The sequence below is a fragment of the Cervus canadensis genome, chromosome 3 (assembly GCF_019320065.1).
Source record: "Cervus canadensis isolate Bull #8, Minnesota chromosome 3, ASM1932006v1, whole genome shotgun sequence".
In the NCBI taxonomy this organism is placed as follows: domain Eukaryota; kingdom Metazoa; phylum Chordata; class Mammalia; order Artiodactyla; family Cervidae; genus Cervus; species Cervus canadensis.
The window spans coordinates 89,692,343-89,719,078 of record NC_057388.1 but is presented as its reverse complement, the minus strand read 5'-3'; the positions used below and the strand labels follow the sequence as shown (position 1 = coordinate 89,719,078).

At 42.2% G+C, this 26,736-nt stretch overlaps 1 long non-coding RNA gene across 1 annotated transcript in view; it reads left to right on the top strand.

The window, feature by feature from the left end:
* LOC122438651 overlaps positions 1 to 26,736 on the top strand; it is a 57,599-nt gene that overhangs the window by 2,446 nt on the left and 28,417 nt on the right. Inside the window, exon 2 of the long non-coding RNA XR_006268600.1 lies at positions 4,513 to 4,958. This is a non-coding gene — a long non-coding RNA (uncharacterized LOC122438651). The remainder of the gene's footprint in view (positions 1 to 4,512; positions 4,959 to 26,736) is intronic.

The window sequence follows — 26,736 nt, the reverse complement described above, 5'->3', positions numbered from 1 at the left end:
TCATTAAGTATTCTCCAAAAATCATTATTTAAACATATGAAAAAAAACATATGAATTTGCTGTAATTTCTTTATTCACATACTTTCCTCCAGTGCTGGATGTTCAGTTGTTTCCGGTTTTATGTTGTTGTAAGTTACTGTGTGTGTGTCCTTGTATAGTTATCTTCCTGTGTATCTGTGACTGCATCTTCAGGAGGTATTTATAGACATGTTATCAGTCAGTGCAGTTTGAAGGCTTGTAAAAAGATACTGCTGATTTCCCGAAACGATTGTCTTACCTCACTTCACCAGCTTTGTTCTTTCTGTTGTCCATATTTGTGAGTCTGATTGATGAAAAAAATCCTGGTGTTTCCTAGTGAAATTCAACACTGTCTTGCATTAATTAACCTTTTATATTTTAGGTCGAATTGTCTGTTAATATCTTTTACCTTTTACATTTATAATGATATAAACCATATTATCCTATTGCAAGTATTTACTTTTTTATTTACCTTTCAGTTTTGTCTGATGCTTTTGGAGCTACAGATTTTAATGTTTTAATATTGTCAGGTTGAGTTGATTAGCTTGCCGTTTGTTGCTTTTTCCATTGCCTTGGTGAAACTAAGACTTCTTTTCCTATCTCAAATTCAGAAATATTTTCTTCTAATTCTTTCTTCTCCTCCCTTTTACATTTAACTCCTTAATCTCCACAGTATTGATTCTGATGAAGATTATAAAATGGGACACTAATTTTATTTTTTCTTCTAGAATATTATCTTGTACTCATGTTTGTCCAAAATCCCAGTAAAATTGTGATATGAACCAAAACAAGGGCTTTTTCTTACTTTAGTGTCTTGATCTTTCCTCTGAGAAAAGTGAGGAGGCTGTGTTATACCCGTGCAAGGGGAGGAGCCAGGAAGAGGGTCTGGTTCCCTCTCAGAAGCTTAGCTTCTCAGCTCAGAACTTGCCGTGTCTCCTCCCAGCTCCAAAGGTATGATGCTCCACCCCGGCTGGTGGGGGACAGAGAGAGCAGAGGTAATAAGGCTCAGGGGCCCACCAGTGAGGGACGAAGTAGCCAGAGTGAGCCTCTCAAAGTCTTAACATTTCAGTTTTCCTCAACTAAGATAAGCTAGCAGGGCTCTGCTCACTGGAGGCTTGCTTGAGCCTCAGGTTGTAGCTATGACGCTGCAGGTGGTAGAGAAGAGCCCTAGGCTGGGAAAGTCAGAGATCTTGAGTCCAGGTTCAGCTGTCAGCCAACTATCTGTGTAACATGAGAAAGTCTTAACTTCTCCAGTTTGCTTATTTATAGAATAAATCTGAGATTTATTCTGAATAAATTATGATCTCAGCAAGGGCAGAGTTAGGTTGTGCCATGACTCTGTTGGGGGGACATTTCTTAGCAACTTGTTTATCTTTTCTTATTAATCTAGCCAACCAGTGTGATACCCATGTTTAGTAGGAATATCACAATGTCATGTAGTACTCCTGACTGTTCTTGGTCTACTTCAAGCTTCCCTTCTGAGAGTCCTCTGTTTTCCCTAATAATTTCTTCTCCAGCTACCCTACCTCTTGTGTTTAAGAATTTTGAAAGATGAGCTAGTAACCAGGAAATAACTCAGAACCGATGTTTTTCACTGACCGTGCCCTGCCACTTTCTTGTGGTATAATTTTTTTTTAAAAGCTGATATAAAGATATGAAAAGCATTTTGAAAAATGTGAAGCATTAAGTTGATAAAAGTAATAGTTATGAGATACAAATACCTCCTCTCAACCAGGTTAATTGTTTTTATTGATATTAATAACAGAAATTGCATTAAGAAACTAAACAATCACTGACCAAACCTTTTGAATTTCAAGTATGTTTATGTTAACATACTCATTTTAGACAACTAGCACCGAGCCTGTGGTCAAGTAGTTTTTATATGAGAAAAGTCATCTATCACTCAATCCATTATACTTAAGTGTTTTAACATTTATCTCCCACTTTCTGATTTCCAGAGTGAGTTAATACCTCAGATGAAAATTTTCATGGTGTTGACATTTTCCTCTTGAGAATGTATTTGCTGTAATAAAATACAGTGACCTCTTGAAATCAATAAAACCTGTGTGAAAACCAGTTTTTTCTTTGTGCTCCAGGAGCACACAGCACTATACATTTAAATAAAGTACAAGTACATAACTGCAAATATGTTTGTTTCATTACAATTATGTCTTGCCCCATCTTCAAATAACATGAAAAAATCGCCTTTAAAATAAACCTTGAATGGATATGATCTTCGTAGAAACAGTTTCTTTATTAATTAAACTTGTGTTTCACATAGTGCATTGCTTTGATCTTGTAATATTTTTTAAAATGTCCTGAGGGCTTATTTTCAAGGCTTCCAAATTAATTTTTATTTCTTAAAAGCCGTAACATATTCACAGCTCGATGAATCCCAAAGACAGTATTTTTAAACTCCTGTTAAGTTTATTTTTCTTAGTGTGCTAGTCTACTGCATAATTTTCTTTGCTCTGTGGGTCACATGATTCCTCCCGTCCATAACACACGCACTTAAAATTTTCACTTCCTGATTGAGCCATCAAGATTATGTAAAATGTAAATCAGTCTAAATACCTATGAGCAGAAATTTTAAGGGAAAAAAATGTTGTTTCATTTTTGTTTCACTGTTAATGCCTAAAATATCGGAGTGAGTGTTTGCCTATTTGTATTAGGAAAGTAAAGACTGTTAGGTTTTTATTTTTTTTTTTTGTCCCTTCCCTTTCAGATTGCATCAGACTTTGCTTTCATTATAAAAATAAAGTACCAAGTAGATAGACCGAAGGAGTGGTGTAGTTGCAGGACTGAAATCAAAATGGTTCCGATTACTGAGAGAGCTGTTCATGTACTTATTCCTTTCATGATCTGCATGGAGAGAGCAGCATCTCTCAAAAGGTAATAATTTGATAGTTCAAAGTTGTAAATAGCCATTTAGCCTTTTTGCTGCCTGATATAACTGAAAGTAATTTCTGGCAGACTAGATGACGCTTGTTTTATCATGAATCTTAAAATCCCTCACATTTTCTCAAAGCAATTTTGAAGTTGTCATAGTAACGGCATGATATTTGGAGGGTCTTTTTAGTAGTTCTCTAGCTAGAGTTAATTAATTTTATTAACCCTGGACGTCTTTGTTTTTAATCCGTCTCTGATAAACAAGGGCCGTAATTGCTCAGATATGTATTTCGTGTTCTTTATTTCTTGGTGACTATAGTTCAAGGACTTGATGTTTTGCAAGTTGTTGTAGGGAAGGAAAGAGAATATTATCAGTTGATTTCAGAGAGGTTAAACCTGGGTTTTTAATTCTGTCTCTGTAAAATTGCACCACCGTTGTAGTACCTGAACTTAGTTTTCTTTAAAGAGATGGGTCCTGGCAGATGTTCACTCAAATTTTATTGTAACTTACACAGTTGAATTGTGTCACAACTATCCTCATTTTTTCCTTTTTTAAAAATTCTACTAGATCAAGAACAAGAAATGAGGAACACAGAAGGGAAATGTCAGACTTTCAGGAGAAAATTATTTCTTTAAAAATGCAGCACTCAGAAACACCTCCAAAATCAGGTTCCACAAAAGAAAAAGAAATGGATAAATCTGACTTTACTAAAGTTAAAAATGCAGCAGTGCTCTTTGAAACTCTAAAGTATGCTAAACTAAATTATCCTCTAGGAAAGTTTGTGGGAATTTTTTATTGGGAGAAAGTAGGTCAGGATCTTCTATTAGAAAAAGCTCTGTGGCAGGAATTCTTGCCAATATGGCGATTGGTGAGTAACGAAGCCCTTGTCTCTGGCAGGGAGACGGTCAGAAGAGAGAGTGGTCTGTTCTAAGTGTGGGTGCCGCTGCAGGGATTTTAAAAAGTACCCGATGTTTGATGCTTTTTGTTTTGTTGTATTAGTGATCAGAAAGATGTGACAGTTACAAAAGGTATCGCGTGAGTTCTGGGGCTTAATGCTAACGCCAGTATCCCTACTGTTGTGAGGAGTGTTTGTTCAACCAGGGGCAATTCAAGACAGTTGGGGTAGCAACCTGTGCAGCCAGCAGCAGAAAAGGTGCTAATACACGTCCAGTGATGTCAGGAGTTACGAGACAGCGGTTTCAAAACACTGCAGTAAACAAGGTCAAAGTGTCCCGTTTTGCTGGAAGAAGGGTTGTTTTTATGAGCTGGACAGTACATGGATGAAGTAATTTTTCAAAACAAACATCAAATTTATATGTTGGGTTTTCCTTCCTAATTTCTGAATTTAAAAAATATTAACCAGATGAGATTTAGTAAGGGGTACCTTTTTTTTTAAGCAGAATTATATACTTTTTTTTTCCTGTTGTCTTCTGTCTGTTTTTAAGTGATTCATATAGTTTCCACAGAGGAAATGAAAATACTTCTGATCTAGGATTCTTAAATGCCCTTTTTGAGAGCAAGCTCTGACCCAGTGCACAACAAATGCCAATCACCATCCCCAGTAAAACACTCCTTCTAATTCTGTACCTTTCACTCTTACTTAGACCGGCATCTAAGTACAAGAAGGTTAATGGCGCAGAATACTGCTGACTGCATGGTTCTCGTCTTAATGCATTTTCCAACCTTGAACCCGAGAATGCCCGAGGCTGGAGTCCCTGGACGCGCGTCTGAACGGTTATCTGCTGGTGGCCTGGCTCCTGAGCTAACAAGTGGGTGTCCCAGGCGTGCGTGTGCTAACAGCAGCGACGGTGCCACGTGGCGCCCAGAGGTCACCTCGGTCTGGCCTGGAGATTGCCGGTCCTCCGTGAAGCTTCTGAGATGAACCGTGAACTTGGGGCATCCCGAGGCAGCGCAGGCATTCTGGAGTTCCCCCAGCAAACCTGGATGAACGCGTAAACACAGCTTGTAAAGTGAAAGCAGGGGCCTTGAGGAAAGGAATTACCCTCATCTCGTTCCCGTTCCCGACCTGCTTACTGCGCTGGAAAACAAAGTAAGTTTTGTTTGTTTCTTTGTTAGTCAGTCTCTCCTACATGTATTTTCTTGCTAACATTATTAAAGACACTCAATATCTGGCAAACACCAAGTTGTTTTTTTTTTTTTTCCCTTTCCCCTTCGTTGGGAAGTAGGAGATGAAGTTTGTTGAATAGCTAATTGCTTCTTTTATCTTTTCTATCTCTCTTCCTGTATCTAGCCCTCTGGCTGGTTTGTTAGAGATAGTAAGAGACTGAACTTTGTCATCAATGAGAAAACAAAGAGTTCTCTTTTTTTTTCCCTCTTTTTAAATGGTTCAAGAACTTTGCCATTAATTAAATGACAGTGACACAGACAAGGCTGTTTTATGTGGTGTGGCCAGGAGCTCATCTGACGATGCCCAATGTGCTGCCCTTACTTCCAGTGGGAAGCAGGGAGGTGCATATATGAGACAGGTGTGAGGACGGGGTCTGCACGTGGGCGCTGCAGACGCCAGGTGGAAATGGCTCTTGGATGAGAGGCTGTCATTTTAAAGCCTGTCAGGAAATGGAAGGGACCTGAGGAATAACAAATATTTAATGATGTTGAGGGGAGAAAAAAAACAACAGGTTTAATATTAAAATGGGATAAAGACCTAACTGAACTCTTCCTTCATGTTAGAAAGTTTCATGCCTTGTAGATTTATAGCAAATACGTGTAATAACTTAAAAAAAAATAAGAGGCTTCATCACCCACATGGAAGATTCTCTGACATCAGCCTAATTCTGACTCTTGGCCCTTGTCTTCCATTTTTGTTTACTTGGTTTTCGGAGCTGCTCCTGTCTCCAGAGGTGTTACATGGCTTGATACATTTTGTGCTTCTGCAGAGCACAGCAAATAGAAACGTGGAGTGAGTAGTCTGTGATTTGTAATTGAAATTATCCTTCCTCATAAAATGGACTGCTTTTACTGGAGAATTTTCTCCACCTTTCTCAACTGAAAACAGTGCCACTTTGAAGGTAGAAGGGGGTGGCATGATGGTAGTGTGATGTTGGAAAGCAGAAGTCAGGGGTCTTAACTTCTGAATCGAGTGTGGAATACTGTGTGAATTTAAACAAGGGCTGCTGTGCCGTAAGGGTTCCCGTTTCATGTCAGAAGGGTGATGGTGGGACTTCAGGTGTCTGTATTTCGTATGAAACACTCCAGGCCCCCTGTATGAATGTGTATGAATTACTAATTCAGCAGCCATCTTTAAGTACCTTCTTTCTATAGAGTGTTATGCTCAGAACTGTAGTTTTTCACAATGAAATTTACAGAAGTTCAGTTTGTAAATCAAAGATTGAGAATAGTTTGAAACAAGAGTGAATGAGCGGAGCATTACCATCGAAACGGTTTGTTAAAGATGGTGCCAAGTGAGCAGGGCTGTCCCCTTCTGAGCTGCTCCTCCTAATTAAAGGGGAAGGTGGCTGCCATCTGTCTTCTTTCATTCAAGGCAGTAGGGGGCCTGGAGTGGAAGGAAGCAACCCCCCTCTTATTTCTCCCCCACTCTTCTTTATAGGCGGCTTTCTCCCTAGGCAGTGACCCAGAAGGTCATTGATGGTCTGTCTGTCTCAGAATGAATAGTAACATAAGTATGCAAGGCACTTGCGGGGGGAAAAAAAAAGTTTATAACATGCATTTATCCATTTAGGATTCTGCTTGAATTATGTTTGAGAGTATTGTAATCCCTGTGTTGATGTCTTTGCCCTTCTTGTTACTAAGGGCACTATTGGCAGAAAAAATGGGGAGTTTTGCTTTTATTGATTTTGTTTTTTCATGAAAAATTTTTTACACTCCACTGGGCATAATCAGAAGATGGCAGCATGTAGCTACCCAGGATGTACAGGAATATTATTCTTATCAAAACCAAGGATATATATATACACACCAAATAATTAACATTATATATCACATATATATATGTGTGTGTATATATATATAACCTCAAGGGAAGTTGTGGACAAAGATGTTAACAGGTCTCCAAGATACTGAGTGGTCTGCTGGTCCACTGCAGCAGCTCTTTCGGACCAGTCATTGAAATAAGTCAGATGGGTTATCCTTCAGTTAAACAAGAAACCTTTTTACACCTTCTCTCATGAGAATGGGTTATTAGAGCATTTAGTTGTAGTTTGGGGCCATAGCTGTAACTGCTTTTGAGACATTGAGCACATGAAAAGTGATTGAGCTTGGTTGCCTCAGCTTTTACCTCTTTAAATGGAAGAAATGTGTGCTGCTTTTAAAAGTGTTTAAGAGAATACGAAATAATGCTTTCAGGCTTTGACCCAAGCTTCATTATAACTGAAAAATTCTAAAATCTGGGTTATTTTTGTTTTCAGTTTTTATATTCTTAAGCCAAGTGTCAACAATTATCTAAAAAGATTTGGCCCTTAATACACTCTATTAAGCCCCCACCCCCAAGCAGTGGATATGGACTTCCCAGAATATGTTGGTTTCTAGAACTCTTTGTGATGTGGAAATATATTTCTTTTACCCTTAACAATATGTTTGGAAAGCCCAAATGTGAGCGTCATTGTTAATTTTATTTTGAGGTTTGTTTTTTTTTTTTCAAACTCCTCATCAACTTGTTATGAGCTTTCTTGGAAGCTAAGATGTGCTTTATGTTCTTGGATCTAGGGAAGATCAGTGTGTAGACTCTGGAAACACTAACATCAGTCAGTATGATTGGATGATACCTGAAAAGTAGCTCACTTCCAAATCACTGAAGGGTACACAGAGCTGAACAGGCAGGTTTTTTTTTTTTTGGCTTTTTTTTTGCTTTTTCATGTAATTGGGCTGTAGAACTAGATGCTTCCCTAACTTCTCTTTTTAAAGTTGTGATTTACACTAATTGGTTTTTACCCCTCAGTACTTATTTCAGGAGGACTAAATAAGTGAACTAAATGAAGCACATGTATAAGGTGTGACTTATACATGTAAAGTAGTGTAATTAATGTTTTAGCTCACATGCAAAATGGATGCTGCCTCCTTCGAGTACTGTGTTAGCTGGGAAGAATTTAAACTTCTCCTAGAGCGATGCCATCTTTGCCAAGGACACGTTTAGAAGTTTTTGTTTGCAATTGCCTTAAGAGCCTCCCATCTTTTTTTTATTATCCACAGTGGTGGGAATTCTCTGGCCTTGAAGAGTAGGAGGGTAGGAAGGAGCCAGTAGTTAGGTCTGATGAAAAAGTTTATGATCCAATAACTGATTTGAGCCATTGATTTATGTAAACATTTACTGAGCCACCAACCACATGCCAGCAGTCAGCACTGCAGATTCAAAAATGGGCACGTCTGGGGCCTGGCCCTCCAGGACAGGTTAGTGGGATAAATGACATATAAAGAGGTAATACCACATACTGAGAAGACTATAACAGACATACCCATGTTACGTGGTGTTGCCAGAGCCAGGTGGGAAGGCATGGGGGAGAGGGGGGAGTTAAAATTTGATGGAAACATGAGAATTGTTGTGTACATGATTTATAAAGTGGCTTACATAATAGAATTCTGAAAAGGAAGGCCCTGAAAAAAAGCCTTCTACTTTAAATATGAGGAAACTGAAATTTACTTCTGAAAGTTTTAAATTTTCAGCTGGTTGAAACCCTTATGAGAAAAAGTGTTCATTGTGTAACAGGCGTTTAAAAACAAACAAACAAAAAGAAGCTGTGGCGGTATAAAAGACAAGGTCTAAAAAAGATTTTGGACTTTGTTAGAATAACTCCGTGTTCCCCAAAGGAGACTTTTGAAGAATGATTCTTACTTAATATGTTAAAATCGAGTACTTTTGACACAGTAAATATATCACAGCGTTACATGCTGTATTGATTGCAGAGCGTAGCTGTCTAGCATGTGGGAGAGAGTGAACTTGAAGCTTGCCTACATCCTAAGTATATGATGGGAGAGATAACCCTTCCTCGTGCCTTTCATGTTTTTTTTCTGGGGACAGAATTTCTGTCCCACAGCCAATAGTTGATCTCCCTGAGGATAAGTTAATTTCAAGAGTTATCTGTGGAGTCTCGCTGTATGCCAGGTACTCACCTAGGAGCCCAGCAGAAGCTTAGCTGACTGCGGCCCCTGGGGTGCTCTGCATCCTCAGGAGGACTCTGTGGGTGTGCACACTCAGCTGCTGCTGCTTCCTGGGCACCGTTCCTGGGCATGATGGCATGGTCCCCGGCCCGATGCTACCCATGGAGAGCTTGGAGCTGAGGTTCCATGCACGGATAAACATAGAGGAGAGAGAGAAAATGTATAAAAGGAGGGGGATAAAGCAAACACCGCGCGTTTGTAGAAAAGATTTTCTGAGGCTGGGCAATCAAGAAATGCATCATGGATTGAGGAGGCTTTGTCCAGACGTTGAAAGAAAGGTGGTGTTGGACTTGAGAACTGGGGTCGGAGGGGTGGTCCGAGTCCAAGGACACACGAGCAGAGGCATAGATAGGGATGGGAAGGACCGTTGCACCGAGTGGGCAGTGACTAATGTGTTGTTGCCGGGCAACAACAGTGTGTGTATTAGTGACTAACGGGAAGAGAAGGCGGCAAAGGTCTGTTGAGGCCAGACCCAGGAGGGCAGAGAAGGCTTATGACTAAACAATTTAGACTGAACACTTAAGTCACAGGAGCAGATGAAGAATTTCGGTCAGGGGAGTGACCATAGGATCTTCTGGTATCAGTGTGTGGGGTGGCCCGGGCACTGAGAAAACCAGAGTCGGGAAGGCCCAGCAGAGCTCCAGGAGGAGGGGCAGGGGGCTGGGTGAGGGGGCCCGACTGGAATGGGTCTGGAGGAGAGGGAGAGGCTGCAGGGAGGGGAGTGGAAGCAGAATTACTCCCAGTTTTGTTTTATTTTAAACTCAGGTGCCGTTTGTTATTTCCACGTCATCTGCATAGCCCTTCATGTACATTATCTCCTTCAGTATAATCCTATGAGGCCAGTATTTGTGTCCTTATTTCCCAGATGAGAAAACTAAGGCTCAGAGATGGGTTCATCTCAAGTTGTGCGGCCAGTGGGAAGTAGAAGAGCATACCCTTCCACGCCTGTGTTCTTTCTGCTCTACCAGGGTTTGAAGAGAGCAGGTGTGAGAGAGGAGACGATTCCCGTCTACTCTGTACTCAGTCAGGTGTCCATCAGGCGACTGGAGACCTGGAGGAGCTAAATCTCAGGGACAGAGTGTAGGAGGGTTGAAGATGGGGCTTTAAGAATCAACTGCACGCTCGTTTACTCGGCACAGACTCGTGGAGTATCTTTATGGACCAGCACTGCGTGGTCACGAGAGCATAGCGCGGAATGAGAGAGCCATGTATTACTCTACAGAACAGGCTCCTGAGGGAGGCTCCGTACTGTGGGGTGACTGTCAGGCAGGGGGAATGCAGGCTGGCTACAGAACACCCACCTGAGGGATCTCACCAGGACCGGGGGCTGGGAAAGTCTCTTTAAGAAAGAGGAATACTTAGCATGACACTCGCATGCTAAGTCCCAAGATAAAAACTGAGGAAAACGCATAATCTGGGCAGGGGAACTGGGATATACCAAGACCCCTGAAGCAAGAGAGAAACATGATACATCTGAAGAATTAGAAATGATGTGGGGCTGAAAGGGAGAAAACAGGAGATGAGGCCAGCGAGGTGGGCAGCGGCTAGATCTAGGAACGCACCAGAAACTCTGCTTGGGGATCTGGTCATCTCATTAAGGACGTAGGAAAATGTTTATGGGTTGTAAGCGCTGGCACACTATGATTAGACTCATGTTTCAGAGGGACCGTTCTGCCTGCTGAATAGATTTTAGGGAAGCAAGTACTGGAAGCAGGAAAACTGGCAAGGAGCTCATTGGAGAGAGGACTCTGGATGAGAAGCGCTGGTGATCTGGAAAGAGAAGAGGGACTCTGGTTGATGTGTACGGATGGTGGACGTATGGAACTTGGGGGTCTGTTGGATATGGGAGATGAAGGAGAGAGAGGAATAGAAGTCAGCATGGAAGTTTCTAACTGGACCACTGGGTTGTTGCTGGTACTTCCCTAGGGGACATGGTGGACGGATCAGATGTGGGGTTTAAGATGATTAGGTTTGGTTATCCTAAGTAACAAACTGTTATCCTAAATATTTAATAAAAGGAGCTGAAGGCAAGGGGGTTTGTTCGGAGGGACGTCGGAATGTACTAGTTCAGAAGTGAAGCAGTTCATGTGACAGGAGGAGAACACGATGGTTGGAGTAGGCAGGCCGAGAGGAGGCTATACTCGGCTGTGGGAGAGGAGGCGGCTAAGGAGCTAGCAGACCTGGCTTCCCTGGTGGCGCAGATGGTAAAGAATCTGCCTGTAATGCGGGAGACCTGGGTTTGATCCCTGGGTTGGGAAGATCCCCTGGAGAAGAGAAAGGCTGCCCACCCCAGTATTATTCCCTGGAGAATTCCACGGGCAGAGGAGCCTGGTGACTACAGTCCATGGGGTCACAAAGGGTTGGACACGGCTAACACACACACAGACCTGGATACGTTTCGTATGAAAGTTGAAGTCACACAGGTTGCCAGCCAGACTTGGAGCAGAGAGGGTGAGCGTGTAGGCTGGTCACTACCTGTTGAGTACACCTGGAGGTTAGGCACTGAGTTGTGTGCATTGAAAATGTGATGTCCCCAGTCATGTGCATTGCGTCGAGAGAGAGAGGAGCAGAGAATGAATGGGACCTAGGGCTCACCTCTGAGAGGAGTTAGGGATGGGAAGAGACCCCGGAGGCGCTTTCAAGGGGGAAAGCAAGGAATCTCGGAGTCTTAGAAGGCAAGTGGAGGTCAGTGCAGGAGAGGGGAAGTGTTGAGCAATGCCCGGCTAACAGGGCTGAGAGAGAGGACTGTGAGGGACCTCGGGATTGCCGAGCGCAGAGTCCTGAGTTCCTTTAAGGGAGAGGTTCGTGGACGGATGAGGAGTGAGTGGGAATCAGTTGCTATGGGTAGGAAGCATCACCTACACTTGCAAGAGATACGAGGCTGAAAGAAAAGAAGCTTATAGTGGTTGGAGTGGAAGAATCTATTATAGCATCTACTAATGAGTCCTGCTGTTCTGTATTTTTTGAACAGTCTTCTACTCATTCCCAGCTGTGTGTCCTTGGTCAAATTGCTCACCCTCTCTGTGCTTCATGTGTAAAATGAGAACCTGCCTCATGGGGATGTTGTGAGGATTAAATGAGTTGTAAAGTAGTGCTTGGCACGTAGTAAATGCCGTGTAAGTGATTGCTTAATAAAAGCAAAGTAGGAAGCATGTATATCAGCCGTCACATGTCTTAGGTACTTTTTCCTGAGTATTCACAATACTTCTTTGTGTAAGTGGCAGCTACCTGATTCTACAAACAAAACAGAGGCCTGGAAATTTTTAAGGAACTTATTCCAGGTCATGCTGCTAACGAGTGGTGGAATTGGGACACAGAGTTCCTTCAGCCTGACTTGAAGTTGATAGTCCGCCCACTGGACCATGCTGTGCCCTTTGGGCTGTTGCATAAAGACTCGGAACCTTCCGTGGCCCAAATCTCAGGAGCAGTTTTACATGAAGTGTGCTCAGCGCACTCTGCCTAACCCCTGCCCTATTCGTCATCTACCCCGCCCCACTCAGTTGTCTGATCTATCTGGCCCTTGTAGGTACTGAGTTTGCAGTCTTTGTTCTAAAAGTTTGTCCGTCCTATGGATTGGAGTGCATTCATTTGAGTCTTCTGTTAAGTTCACATGCCATCTTCCATATCTGCTTTAAAGGTTTTCTTCAGACTTAAGAGTTCAGCTTTTAAGTAAAATGGGCACCTCATCTGAATTCTTGCATTTAATCTGATCTCAGAGAAGTTGTTGCCCATTCTTAGAGGCTTTTCCTGCAGCAAAGAACTATCTATCCATCTAGTCTGGAATGATAGTGTGATGGTTGATTTTATGCGTCAGCTTGGCTAGTTCCCAGGTATTTGGTGAAACACCAGTCTAGAAGGTATAAACATACTTATGAAGGTATTTTTGGCTGAGATTATGAAGGTATTATTAGCTGAGATTACCATTTTAATCAGAGATACGGAATAAAGCAAGTTATCCTCCATAAGGTATGTGGGCCTCATCCAATTCATTCACGGCCTTAAGAGAAAAAGATTGTTGTCCCCCATGGAAGAAGGAAGTCTGCCTCCAGACTGCCTTCCAGCTCAAGACTGCACCAGCATCTCTTCTCTGGGTCACCAGCCTGCCCTGCAGATTTTGGATTTTGTCGACCCCTGACCGCCAGAGCCATTGCCTTAAAATTCAGTCTCTCCATCTCTCCCTCTGTCTTTGTCCACGTGCACACTCTCACACACCACATTCTATTGGCTCTCTTTCTCTGGAAAACCATGGCTAATATAGACAGGAAGACATAGAAGTTTAAACTGTCCAGCTGCTGTTGATACTAACAAAAAACTGCATCAGGCCTCTCTAGGCATGCTTGGTGGAGGTGTGTATTGCTTGTTGTGTGGATGAGGAAAGCGAATTCCAGGAGGGATGTGTGTACCCACTGTGATGCAGAAAGAAGATGGGAGAGCCAAGGAGAGAACTCTCGATTCCTCAAGTGTGGTTCAGTTGCTCTCTTGGTATTTGGCTCTCATGTTCTTATTAAGCAAGATAATAAAGCTACTGGGTTTCCAGACATAATTACTGCTAACATTTGTGAACTGTTTTCAGGAGGTCAGGTCTATCCTAATTGCTTGACAGGTGTTAATGATTTTAATTCCTACAACGACCCAGTGAGATCAGAACTGATATTAACCCCCATTTACAGAGTTTAGACCCCGAGTCCCAGTGAGCAGCGTGGGCACTGCTGCCCAGCCAGTGCGTGAGAGAGCCCGGCGCGGGGCCCAGGCAGCCTGGCTCCAGAAGCTGTGCTCCTCACACTTCCATTCTGCTGCTGCTTGGCCCGAGATGTCTTGGACATCACCCCCTCATCTGTCCCTCAGGGGCCACTATCCAGAACATTCATCATGGTGGTGGTGCTTTGGTAGGACTTGCTTTAAAAGAGAAGATGTTATGTGTTAGTTTTCAAGAGGCCTTCCTATAATACTTCCCTTGCTGCCTCCTTGAGAAACAGAAAACACTCCCATTATAGGAACACTGTGGGGTAAATTCTTGCCGGGGTATGCTTTTAGCCACTAGACTTTCCTATCTAGCCTAGGGACACTAGGAGCCACCTGATTGGCCAAAAATCCTCTAGAAACACGATGAAGCGGTGATGTGGTTTAGCTCTTTGTCCACAGTTTGGGGTATGCTCTGGGGAAGAGGGCAGCAGACTCTTCCATGTGTGTCCCTTGGATCTCTGAGGAGATATACTTAGCAGGCCTTTGGTGTGTCAGGGATTGTTTTAAGTGTTTCACAAACATGGTCTCGTGGAATCTCCTTCACAGTATCATCCCATTTTACACGTAAAGAAGCAGTGACCCAGGGAGCTCACGCTTCTGAGGTAGAATTTAAACCTTGTCTAGGGACCCCAGCCAACTGTGTTCCTGTCACTCTGCTGGCACCTCCCTGATGCCTACCATTCCTACCTGCTAGACTGTAAGCTCTGTGAGGGCAGGGACTGTGTTCCCCTGGGTTCACCATCAGACTTCAGGATCTACCAGCTGCAGGGCCTGACACACAGGAGATGCTTCATACATTTATGTTGAGTGATCAGCCGACTCGCTCTGTTCTTTGGGATCACTCCCTAATACCCATCGGGCCAGGGGTGGGGCAGGGAGAGCACCGACCTCCTGAAGGTATCTTGGACACACGTGGGTTTAGCCCTCTGGCACCTGTTTCAGGGTGTTTTCTCCTTCAGATGAACCTCTCAACCTGGGCCCAGCCAGTTCCTATATGACTCCGTGAGTAACTCTCCTTCCCAAAAGAAGTCTGCACAATACTGTGTACGTTCCTGTCGTGAGCTGTCAGGATCTCCACCTTTCACAGCTGGTGTGCCAAACTGGTCTAGGACACCATTTAAGTAAGACTGGTGCTTTTAAGGGATCATCAGTTGTGTATTTTTAAAACATTCCTTAAACTCTCTGCTTCTTCCATTCTTTCAGACTCCTCTTTGTCTCTTTCTCTGTGTCTTTCTCTCACACTTTAATCTTGGTCTTACACACACACACGTCCTTTAATTTGTCACCTACGTGTCTCATAAACATCTCCTTTCTTTTTTAGTGAAACACGTGGTATACATGGAAGACCACTTTGTAAAATGAAACTGTGTGATTTATATTTTGTCTCTTTTTCCTTAAAATTCCTCTCCTTTGATCCATAAATGAAAGCTAGATATTGTATTCAGTAACCTTTAAATAAGCTAATTTTTCCTTTTGGAAATAGTAAGTTATGATGACATTGACCGAAAAATTACTGTTGATGTAAGAAGTCTTAGAATTTACGTCCAACTTTAGGCCATGCAAGAATGTGGATTCACTTAGTAAAAACTCGCTAACAGCCTTCTCTGTGCCAGACTTCACCTCCTCTTAGCTTTGGAAAGCGTCAAAGCTGGGCAGCGTGTGTTTGGGAATGACCAGTCAAAACAGTGAGACAAGATAGGCAAGAATCTAATTTTCAAAAATTTAAGTGGTGGGGAGGAATCATGCCTCAAAACAGATTATAGTCTTATCTCACAGGAGGTCTAAAATTAATAAATGCATTTGAGAGATGTTCCCTCTCAGCATTCTTAAGCTCAGTTATTTTGCTGGCACTCCTTTTGAACCTCTATTCTGAATTGTTTACTCTTTTTTTTTTCCCAGTAAGGAGGAAGAAAAAGTTCTTCTTAAAAATTCATTAGAAATTAATTTTAATCTCAGCATTTAGTATTCTTTACAATATGGTGATAAAGACTGAGTTGGAAGGGCCTCGCTTGGTTTGACCAGCCATGGAAAAGGAGGACAGGCCGTGGTTCTGGCTAGTGCATCTTTGCCATGATGGAGAAATGGTGTTGCTTTCATTGTAATTCTTTCATTCCCTCCCTTGCCAAGCCCAGTGGCTTCTGTTACAACATGTGGCGACTTCTCCCTTAGAGACTGACTCAGTCCAAGTTGCCATAATATTTAGGACCAGCTACAAAGACATTTCTTCCCCTAAACCCATGCCAAATCTAAGTCAAGCTGTCTTCTCCTCCCTGGCCATTCAAATAGATTCAGCTCCTGTTTGCAAAGCCCAAGAAATGCACAGGCCTCTTTTTGTTTCCTTGCCTGTTCAAGCAGATAAATAAAGAAGGCGCATCATGCCGAGTGCTGCTTTGAGCTTGGTCACTTCCTTCTAAAATGGACTCTTATATGTATTTTAAGAATTGCAACTTAGATGCTCTAGAAAACAAGAAAGCCTGTACGTCCTAAGTTTCTCTACAGTAAATCACTGCTGTCAGTGCTGATGGAGGAGAGAAGAGGAACTCTAAAACCACAGGCCTTCACCAGATGCGGCGCTGAGCTCCTCCTGGACAAGCCTCCGGAGGCCCGAGGCTGGGCAGGGCAGGGAGAGGTTCTCATCCTAGGCAGCTTGGACAGACCATCTGCTAAACAGACAACACTAAACAAGTAATAACAATCAATCCATTTTGTTTTTAAGAAAGAAAGCCTACCAAAATAGAAAAAGAATCCCTGATAAATAAATTTGTTCTGACCTCTAAACCTAGTCAGGGCTTCCCTGGTGGCTCAGACGGTAAAGAATCTTGCCTGCAATGCGAGAGACCCGGGTTCAATCCCTGGGCCAGGAAGTTCTCCTGGAGAAGGAAATGGCTACCCACTCTAGTATTCTTGCCTGGAATATTCCTTGGACAGAGGAGCCTGTCAGGCTACAGACCATATGGTCACGAAGAGTCGGGCACGACTGAGGGACCAACACTTCCACTTCCACAAGCCTAATCATTTTATCCCTTGGCATTTGATTCTCATAAAACACATGTGTGTTTTATTCATCCTTGTAAAAGTAATTATATTCCATACCCAGCTTTATTCGTATACATTAATTTCTTCATATTTTTAGCAAGATGTACTTTCCTTCACTGTTAGTTTGTTTTGAAGTGTAACTTTCAGCACAGTGCATTTTATGAGTTGTATTTCTGTCTTTTTAATTTGTTGGTTATTTGATATATACAAGAGATTACTCATAACATATAAGTAAGCTCCAAAGTGCAATTTTTTAAAACACTCCAGTGACCCACCTCCTCTTTTAGGAACTGGAATGATACAGATGCTTCTGGATCTTTGTACTTCCTTCCCACTATTTTCTGGCTTCCTCGCAGTTTAGAAATTTGTGTTTATAATTCTCCTGATTTTTTTAACAGATATATAAATTTTATCACATAAATGAGCATTGCTAAAGGTATTTTGAGATACCAGAAAGTGGTATCACACCATGTGTAGTTTTTTGCAGCCTATGTTTTCCTTCCATATTATGTTTATAAAACTCCAACTAATAAAAATAAATGAAAAAAAAAAAACCAAAACCTATCGCTCATTTGGTTTCAAAAAAAAAAAAAACTCACCCATGTTGTTGGGAGTAGGGCTGCAGTTCTTTGTATACATTGACACAGGGTTCCAGTGTGTGAGACTGTATCACAGTTTACCCAGTATCCTGTTTATGGGGAAAGGGGAAAAATTACAAGCAGTTCTGTTTTAGTCCTGTTAACATTGAGATGCCTGTTATAATTCCAGTGGGGATGTTGAGTTAGCAGATAGACATTCAAGTTTGTAATTCAGAGGAAGGTCTCTGATGAAGATACCAGCATGTGGATGGCAGCTAAAGTATTATTTCTCCAGCCATTTGTAGAATGCTGTTTAACCTTACATTGATTGGCATTTTTATTTTTTTAAAGTTATTAAGTTTTATATTTCTCTTTTTTCCAATCTTCCTGGTCACTTTGCTGAAGTGTGACTTGTAAAAAAATAAATGAGAAGAATATGAGCCTTGGAGAAAATAGAGGGAAGTGTCTTGCAAACTCTAAAGGGCTGTATAAGCTTGGGTATTTTATTATTACCTCTCTCAGGGAGTCTCATTCAGTCCAACTGTAACTATATAAGTTTGCATTGGAAACAAAAAAAAGTATATACTTAATTATTATATCTTATTTTAATACTTTGTTAACTTTTAGCTAATGACTAATGTTTACCTAGTGCTTATTTTACATGAATTAAGACATCTAATCCCTAAAACAGCCTATAACAGGTAGATGGTATTTATTCATATTTTACAGATGAGAAAACCAAAGTTTAAAAATGGTAGACTCAGGATTCGAATGCACAGATTTGGCTCCTAAAAGCTGTGCTCTTAGCTAATATGTGGGATTGCCTCTCTTTTCAAGGACAAGTTTCAACCAGTTCCTTCAGCTTCAAGCTTTCAAAACCTTTTTGGGTCACATTGCAGCGTGGCCACCTTGAACCACCTACAAAACAGCACTCAAGGCCGCGGGCGCTGGCAAAGGGCCTTGTCTGAGCTGACTTAGTTTCACCACTGGACTGGCCCGAGATCTCACAGGGCACTCCCACCTACCAAGTGTCCATTCTGTGCACATTAAAAATGATGCACTTGATTTAAGTTCTATGCCTAAAGCTTCCCAGTGAACCAGTAGTGGGCCAGGGACTGTGATCCGGGGCTCCTGCCTTTCAAGCACTACATTTGTTTTGTGTTAATAAACCATATTTCTCCACGAGATCTGGCAGAAATTTGAAAGTGCTTAATTTTACTGCAGTAAATACTAAGAATCCTTTTCAAAGCATAGCAACCAAGCCCCAGGCAGGGAAAACATGATTTGCTCTCAGAGCCTTTGGCAAACTCACACTGGCGCTAGAATTAGATCATAGATCGCTGGCCTTGATTCCGTGTCCCTCTGGGGATGGCTGAAGGGGGTCAGGACCTCTGCTGTGGTCACAAGGCCACACTTGGACCTGGACATACTCTTGCAAGTGGAGCTGGAACGTATGACGTCCTACCCACAGAGCCAGCATGCCACAGCTGATTGCCATGGGGGTTGTGACAGGGAAGTCACATTCCTGGGACACCCGTGATACGGGTCAGGACCCAGGTGAGTTAGCCTAGCTAACTCCAAGCTAGTTGGAACCAATACTTGTCTGCCTTTTTTGTTGTGTGACAGGTGCCGTGCATTTAATGTGCTACAGTTGTGAATGTGCCATACTTTCTAAACCTTAGTCAGTCAAGAAAAAACTAGAAGCATCAGGAGAAAAAAATCTTGAATTATAAACTGCTTGAGTGTAGAATATATGGGGAGTGGTTTATTACTTTTGTCATCATAAGAATGGTAAGTGCATTGTGAACCCAATAACACACTGTGATAAATTGATAGAGAAAAACTGAGAGAAAGGATTCAGCAAGAGGGAAGCTGAATTTCCAAGGTTGGTCTGGTTGTGTTCATATGGGAACTGGGGTTGGGTGTCGTATTCACAGGAGAGCCACAATGCTGAGGTGCACAAAGGCATGTGTTATTTATTGCCACGACAGCTGAGATGGGAGTTGAGGTTTGCCTCTGCCCTGATGGAAGGGCTCTAGGCAGTTGGGACAAAAACAGACCCGATCAGGGCTGCACTCAGCTCAGCAGGTTAACTTTGCTGTCTATAACTGTTCCTCGACCAGATGCTTCAGAACGATATGATGATCGGTTTGGGCTTGTCTGTGTTCACACTTTCTCTGCATCGCACGTGACTGCATTGCCACTTCCTGCAGCCTTGTCAGTTTAGAGCTGGGGCAGTGAGCAGCCTGGCGGCCAGGTGAGCTCAGCACACGCAGCCTGTGAGACAGTCACGGGCTGTGTGAGCTCGGGCGAGTCCTCCTTGGCCCTGTGTTGATGGTGTGGTCCATCGTATCATCATAGGATATGTTGTGTGGGGAGGACACCCTGGATATTCCCCCTGGAGCCAGGCAGTGGGAGGGACCACCACTTCAGTTCTTCCCAGTCATTGGGTCTGACACTGCTCTCCACCCCAGTGGGTGACCCTGCCTATTACTGGTAAATGATTTCCTCGTTGGGAGGCATCCTTCACACCAGAAAGTGCGTTTGTGTGTGGGTGATAAAAATGAGAAGAGTTGCTGGAGAACTAGTTCTTCCTTCACAGGAATATATCCAAAGTTAAAAATCAGCCTTTCCGATGGTAACGACAACCCTATATGCAAAACAGAAAAAGAGACACAGAAGTACAGAACAGACTTTTGAACTCTGTGGGAGAAGGGGAGGGTGGGATGTTTCGAAAGAACAGCATGTATATTATCTATGGTGAAGCAGATCACCAGCCCAGGTGGGATGCATGAGACAAGTGCTCGGGCCTGGTGCACTGGGAAGACCCAGAGGAATCGGGTGGAGAGGGAGGTGGGAGGGGGGATCGGGATGGGGAATACGTGTAAATCTATGGCTGATACATATCAATGTATGACAAAACCCACTGAAAAAATAAATAAATAAAGGAAAAAAATAAATAAATAAAATAAAAATAAAAATCAGCCTTTCCATGTCAGTTTCCAAAACATGTTGAATGAATAAAAAGGGGAGAAATACTGGACCTTGGTCACAGTTCTAAAGAAATACAGCTCTGATTTTACACACCCCCTGAAAAGTCAGTGAGGAGAACTGTCTTCCATAGTGGCTGCTGGATAGCTAAAACATGAAAGATACAGGAGCTAACTACTCCTCATTTTTGTGCCTCTAGGTGATACACAATAATTTTATGTTCACTTAGGGTTACTATGAGATTTGATGAGATAATAGTTACAAAGAATTTTAAATTCTATAAATGAAGAGTCTGATGAAACTGTAACAGTACTTCTTTGGTTTGCTTAAAACCGGCGTAGCTGCTGTTGCAGTGTTTTCTCCCTCCCCTGCCTTCCTTCCCTCCTTTCTCTTACTGCTCTCTTCTCCGCTTCCCTCCCCTTCTTCCATTCATCCCACAGCGCCTGTATAAAGACGATACAAACACTGCTCATCTGCATGGAACTTACAGGTTTATGGAAGAAACAGTGTACAAACACACACACAGCTAATCGCAGGTTATGATGTGCTAAGAAGAAAAAAATTCAGAAACAGTAGAGAGTCTCAATAAAGCCTGTGTTTGCCTCTCTGTGTACATAGTGGAAACTAAGGAGAATGATAGAGCTGTTGTTGCCAATTGGAGGGTAGGTTTATAAGCATAAAGACTGGTCTTAAGGACTTCCCCGGGTGGTCCAGCGGTTGAGACTGTTCTTCCATTGCAGGGAGCACAGGTTTGGTCCCTGGTCAAGCAACTAAGATACCACATGCTATGCAGCATGGCCAAAAAAAAAAAAAAAAATAGACTGATTTTATAAAGCTACTTACCATAGAATCACTCTTGGAGATTAGTATTATGTTTTTTCTCATGTAGGTAAAGAATGGATAGATAGAAAGTTAGTTTTTCCTAACAATCACAAAAGATGATTTGTGAAAACCAATGTTTCACGTGTGCATTATAGGATTGGATGATGACTGTTGGTCGTGTTGTAATAAACTTAGAGGAAAAGCTTTTATTATTATTATTTACAAATGAGTTTAGAGCAAGGATATACCTTTCTCTGCCATTTTCAGAGGAATTTGGAAAGGGAAAGCTCATTTCTGTGGGATTTATGATAGCCATCGGTTCCTAAAGAAAATTCATAGAAAATTCCCATCATTGTTCTTACACTGAAATCAGGGATCAGGTCTTCCGTTGACATGAGAGCCAGCGGGCATGAAAGTGTGGAAGGAAAACCCCCATCCCTGCTAAGGGTGGCCATCCTGGCTGGCAGGTTGGCCAGGTCGAGTTTCATTTCTGAGTGTGGATACCTGGCACGTGTGCTGGAAGTGGCTGGGCTCAGGACACTTCCTACTTCCCATCACCTGGATAGAGGGTTCTGAAGCTCAGTCCTTCCCAAGCCTCACCATAAAACAAGCAGAGACAGCACCTTCAGTTCAGGGAACACATCCAGGGCTTAACTCCTCAGGACCGTCTTTGAGTCCCCCCAGGACAGACTGTGTCTCTTCTTCTTTGGCCCCTGACTTAAAAGCAGCCAGGATTTTTAAACTGACTAACCGTTAAAGATTTCCAAACAGAGGAGAAAATTAGAGCAGAGGCCTATTACAGCCAAAAGTTAACATTCTTTAATATTACCTCTTACCCTTAAGAGTAGAACAGTAGATCATTGAAAGTTCATGTTGTAACTGATTCCATATTTAAATAATTGATAAATCAGTACCTCGTTTTAATGTTGAGTTCTCTTCAGGTCCATATCCCCACCATCATTTCCATGAGGTTCCAGGTCCTTTTCAAACAAATGAAACACAGTGCTTTCTTTATGACATGAGTTAAATCTAGATCCCAGTGATATTTGGCACTTTCTTAATACCCAGATGGGCACAGCGTTTGCCTTGAAGTGAAGACGTGCGTGGGGTTTTAATCACATCATGTTTTATTTTTTCTCCTCTAAATATCGCCATTTCAATAGTTGCCTCTTAATGAATGACTGGTTGTTTACTGTGGTTTATAACCAGAAATTTGAACATTAAAAAAATTCTAATCAAAATACAGATGGAAAAAATTTTCCCTCTCAGTCTCTCATCTCTTATATTAGAATAAAAATAAGTAGTCTTTGTTTTTGAAACTTAATAGTTTAAGAAATCCCATCATTCTCTCTTTGAAAACTTAAGTTTAATAAATCAGTTCAGAGGAAATTTAATTATAATTCTTAAACTATAAAAAGCTCTTTATAAAATAAAAACAAGGGTAGGGTTAAAATAAGTTTCACCTCTTGAGCATAATCATCATTTGAAAGAAAATGTAGTCAACAAGTTATTTTTGCTGTATACTTTCCTCTGTATAATCACTGAAAATACTTGGAGTTTTGTTTTGTTTTGTTTTGTTTTTTTAAACAATTGGAACAAGGCACAGAGTTTGTTATCTACCCAGGTAAGATCACTAGAATCCAAAGACCAGATTCCAAACAGGCCTCAGATACCTGCAGAGAACAAGAGATGTTCAGGGCAGCCTGCAGGCAGAAGGGGTGTATTCTGCCCTAGGGGGGTTCTTAAACGAGAGTTTTGGATAAAAATGCTACCCTCTTTTATCTTTGAAAGTGAGTAAATCTTCATAGCAGGTTATTCTCTTGAAATGAGATGGACACAGCGACCACAGGAAAGTTATGCTTTGGGAGTGCTCATCAAATGAAGGAAAGAAGGAGCTTGTAAAAGGAGCCAGGTAGCTCAGTACTCAGGTGCTCAGTCGTGTTTGACTCTTTTGTGACCCCATGGACTGTACCGCCAGGCTCCTCTGTCCATGGAGCTCTCCAGGCAAGAATACTGGAGTGGGCTGCCATTAGGCATTCAGTCTGCTGAGCTCCAAGCACAGACATCAGAGGAGCAGGTGTTTCCATGGCCCTCTGCGTTGATGTGCTGCTACACACACCTGCACCTCAGAGATCAGTCCCTGCTTTTCCAGCTTCAGCTGTCCTAAAGGACCCTGAGCGCCGTGGGTTCAAGCTAGGATTGGAGTTTGGTGAACGTTGTTATTGGCCCTAAGGCAGAGGGCTGGACTTGGGCAAACTTGTGACAACAGAAAGCTGTTCTCTGTTCCATGAAAGTAGAGACAATACTTTCAGATCCTGCCTTCCGATTGCCCAGTAGGTCTATAGTTAGCGTTGCATTTATAATGAAAAGAAGTGATCTGACACTCACGTAGCTAAATATAATTTATAATTTTGAAGTAAGGTTGAAACATGAAAGGTCATGCTTTTCAAACTGCTGTGATGACTTACATAGACAACTTATTTTATATAATGGTGAGTTAAACCTGCCAGCATCTGAACAGTTTTCATCCATTTGTTCAGACACCTGCATTTGGGTGCTAAATGCGCATGTTTAATTGCTTGAACTTAAATTATAAAATCCCTAACGGATGTTTTTATCCTGGAATATAAGTCTCTTGCAAAAACTGCCAGCTCTCCTGACCTCCTTGCCTCTCTCAGAATGTTTGCGGCAGCCCCGTTTTGAAAAGGTTCATTTTGAAATACAGGAAGTTCAGCTCCTTGGGGAAAATGCAGAGGTCTGAGCCTTGAGCAGCATCACTCCAGGCATTCTCTGGGGAGTCCATTAGGTTAGAAAACAGCTTAATGCAAGAGCTGTTCTTTATCCAGGTTTCTTAAAGGTGATGATTAGTATGGCCAAAGATCTGTTGTATCAGCCCAGAGGCTGCCTCTGTTTTTAAGCTCCAGCCCTTCACCTCTGCTCTTGTTGACTCTCTGCAGCCACAGAAGATACCAGAATGAGATGAAAATGGTCCTGCAACAGAGCAGGGCACTCTTGGCTTGAGCCTTGTTATTTGTCCCTCCAGCGGTTCCTAGCTGTTGTGACGTCAGGGCTGCCATTCAGCGCAGGGAGAAAGGAAACCACGGCCTCCCTCTGCATCAGTGGCCCGGGCAGGGCCGTTGTTTCTCAGGCCTCCGCAGCGCGCTGTCTGGCAGAGCTGAGCATTCCATGCCTGGGTGACCTGGTTAAATGGAGGAAACCAAATGCTCTCCGTTGAATGCTCTCCAAAACAAGCATTCCACCCCGAGCTTCTGCAGTAAGGCTTCACCGCTTCTGAGGACTTAAGTGGAACTGCAGCATGGCTCTGCATTATCCACTGGCGTATTCAGCTTCTGTTTAGTCTTAAAAGAGAGCATATCATTAACAATGGCCTGCATTAATACACACTACGCCAATGACATTATGCTGCCTTTGGGGTCAGTGCTGCAAAACCCTTTCTGGAAAACTAGGGCGGTGTTAAAAATCTTTTGGGATCACAGTCAGAAGTTCAAAACCACTGAACTGCCACCAGTTCTTCCCATCCTACTTCTCTTCACCCCGTGCCCCAGGTTCAGATTGCTGAATTCTGGAAAACCTCTTGTATTTACTTAACGTATTAATTTCTCACGGTGCATTATTGAGTTTGTATGGCCTCTGCTCGTATACAAAAAAGAATCTCTAAGGTTTAGATCACAGGCTCTGGGTTTTTCCTTACGAAGGGTAGCACCTCTTGCTTTTCAGAGAGGAGCTATTTCGGAGCATCACAAAACCACTGTCTCAAGTAACAAGCCAAGATCCCTACAGCAAGCAAGCATCTTGCAAGGCCACAAGTGCACTAATAATGTTCTCATCACTTACCACATGCCTCTGAATTCACCGCCGTAAGACTCAGTCTCCCGAGGGTGTCCCTTCGTGGGTTTCTCTGGCACAGGAGACAACAGTATTTTATTAAATTCTTGGAAGTCGACATGATAGTCACTAGAAAAAGCACAGCAACCACATTTTGTATTCCAGTGTTGTCTTGGTTAAGTCAGTAATATGCTTTTGAGGTTTTATGTTACAAATCCCATTAAATCTTTTCAAAACAGCTCTTCTCTGAACCTTTGATTGAAGGATATTGGTAGAAACAAAAACCATTTAACTTTGTACACAGGTGTATATACACATATCAGGTGGGATCTTGATATACCATTGAGGCCTTTCTTTAAACTATCTTTCAAATTTAAGAAATTAATCATGTATTTATTTTTGGTTATGCTGGGTCTTTGTTGCTGCACGTGCGCTCCTGTAGTTGGGATGAGCGGCACTTTCTCTCTAGCTCAGTAGTTGTGGCTCATGGGCTTAGCTGCCCCGCAGCATGTGGCATCTTCCCAGACCAGAGGTTGAACATGTGTCCTCTACATTAGCAGGCGGATTCTCAGCCACTGGACCACCAGGGAAGTCTGAAGCCCTTTTTAATGGAATTATTATAAGGCAAAATTCTTCCAGATTATAAACTCTTCTGGGGAAAAAGGTAGAGATCGTCAGGTAGCGGATTATGGTAACTTCCTGAAGAAGGAAATGGCAACCCACTCCAGTATTCTTGCCTGGGACGGCCCATGAACAGAGGAGCCTAGCAGGCTACTGTGCATGGGGTCACAAGAGTCAGACCTGACATAGTGACTAAACCACCATAGAATAGATGGAGTAAATCTTGTAAAGTTAGGGTTTACACAGAGCTTACTAGACTATAGTCTAGCTTTTGCCTAGACAGACCTGCCTAAAGGCTAGCTAATGCTATGTGAATGTCATATCTAGGTCACCATAGGCACAGTGGTGGGACCAGGGCATGGAGCTGATGAGCGAATCTTCTTTATGGGTGTTTTGGGCTAGGTAAGCCTGAGAATCTTGAAGTGAGAGAGGAAATCTAAGACATTACTTTTCACTTGTGGGCTGGAGAATGAGTAATCTTTTGTTCACTACTATCTGCATATCAGTAATCCTTTTATTCTTCCTTTTTTCTATTATTACCATTTCAAGAAGTCTTATCATCTGAGGATAACTGCTACCAGAAAACTATTACTTTTAGAGCATTAACTTAAACCTGAATAAAATATTTAAAACAAACAGTAAAAAGTTTTAAAAAGATTTTAGTGGAATTAAGTCCTGAAAAAGTTTTTTAAGTTGAATCTCAGTTTTTTCTACATTATATAACAGAAATTTGGGCTGTGATGCAACAGTATACTCTTTCTTAGACCAAAGATTGGTCAACTTCTGTGGCAGAACCATAAAGAGGGTGATTTTTGTTTATGAACATTAATTTCCCAAAGGACCTCTCTCAATCTTTTTATATACAAACCATTCTCTTGAAGAGCCTACCCCTCGTGCAGTCATCTCTATTGACTTTTGCTTCCTCAGTTGTTAATTGTTGAAATCCCCTTTGATCCTTATTTTTCAGTGACTGTGTGTGACTTGCACAGTTTTCCTGGGTCACTTTTATCAGCTTTGGTTAAAACTGTATAGGTTCATGTTACAAAGGAACGTCATTGT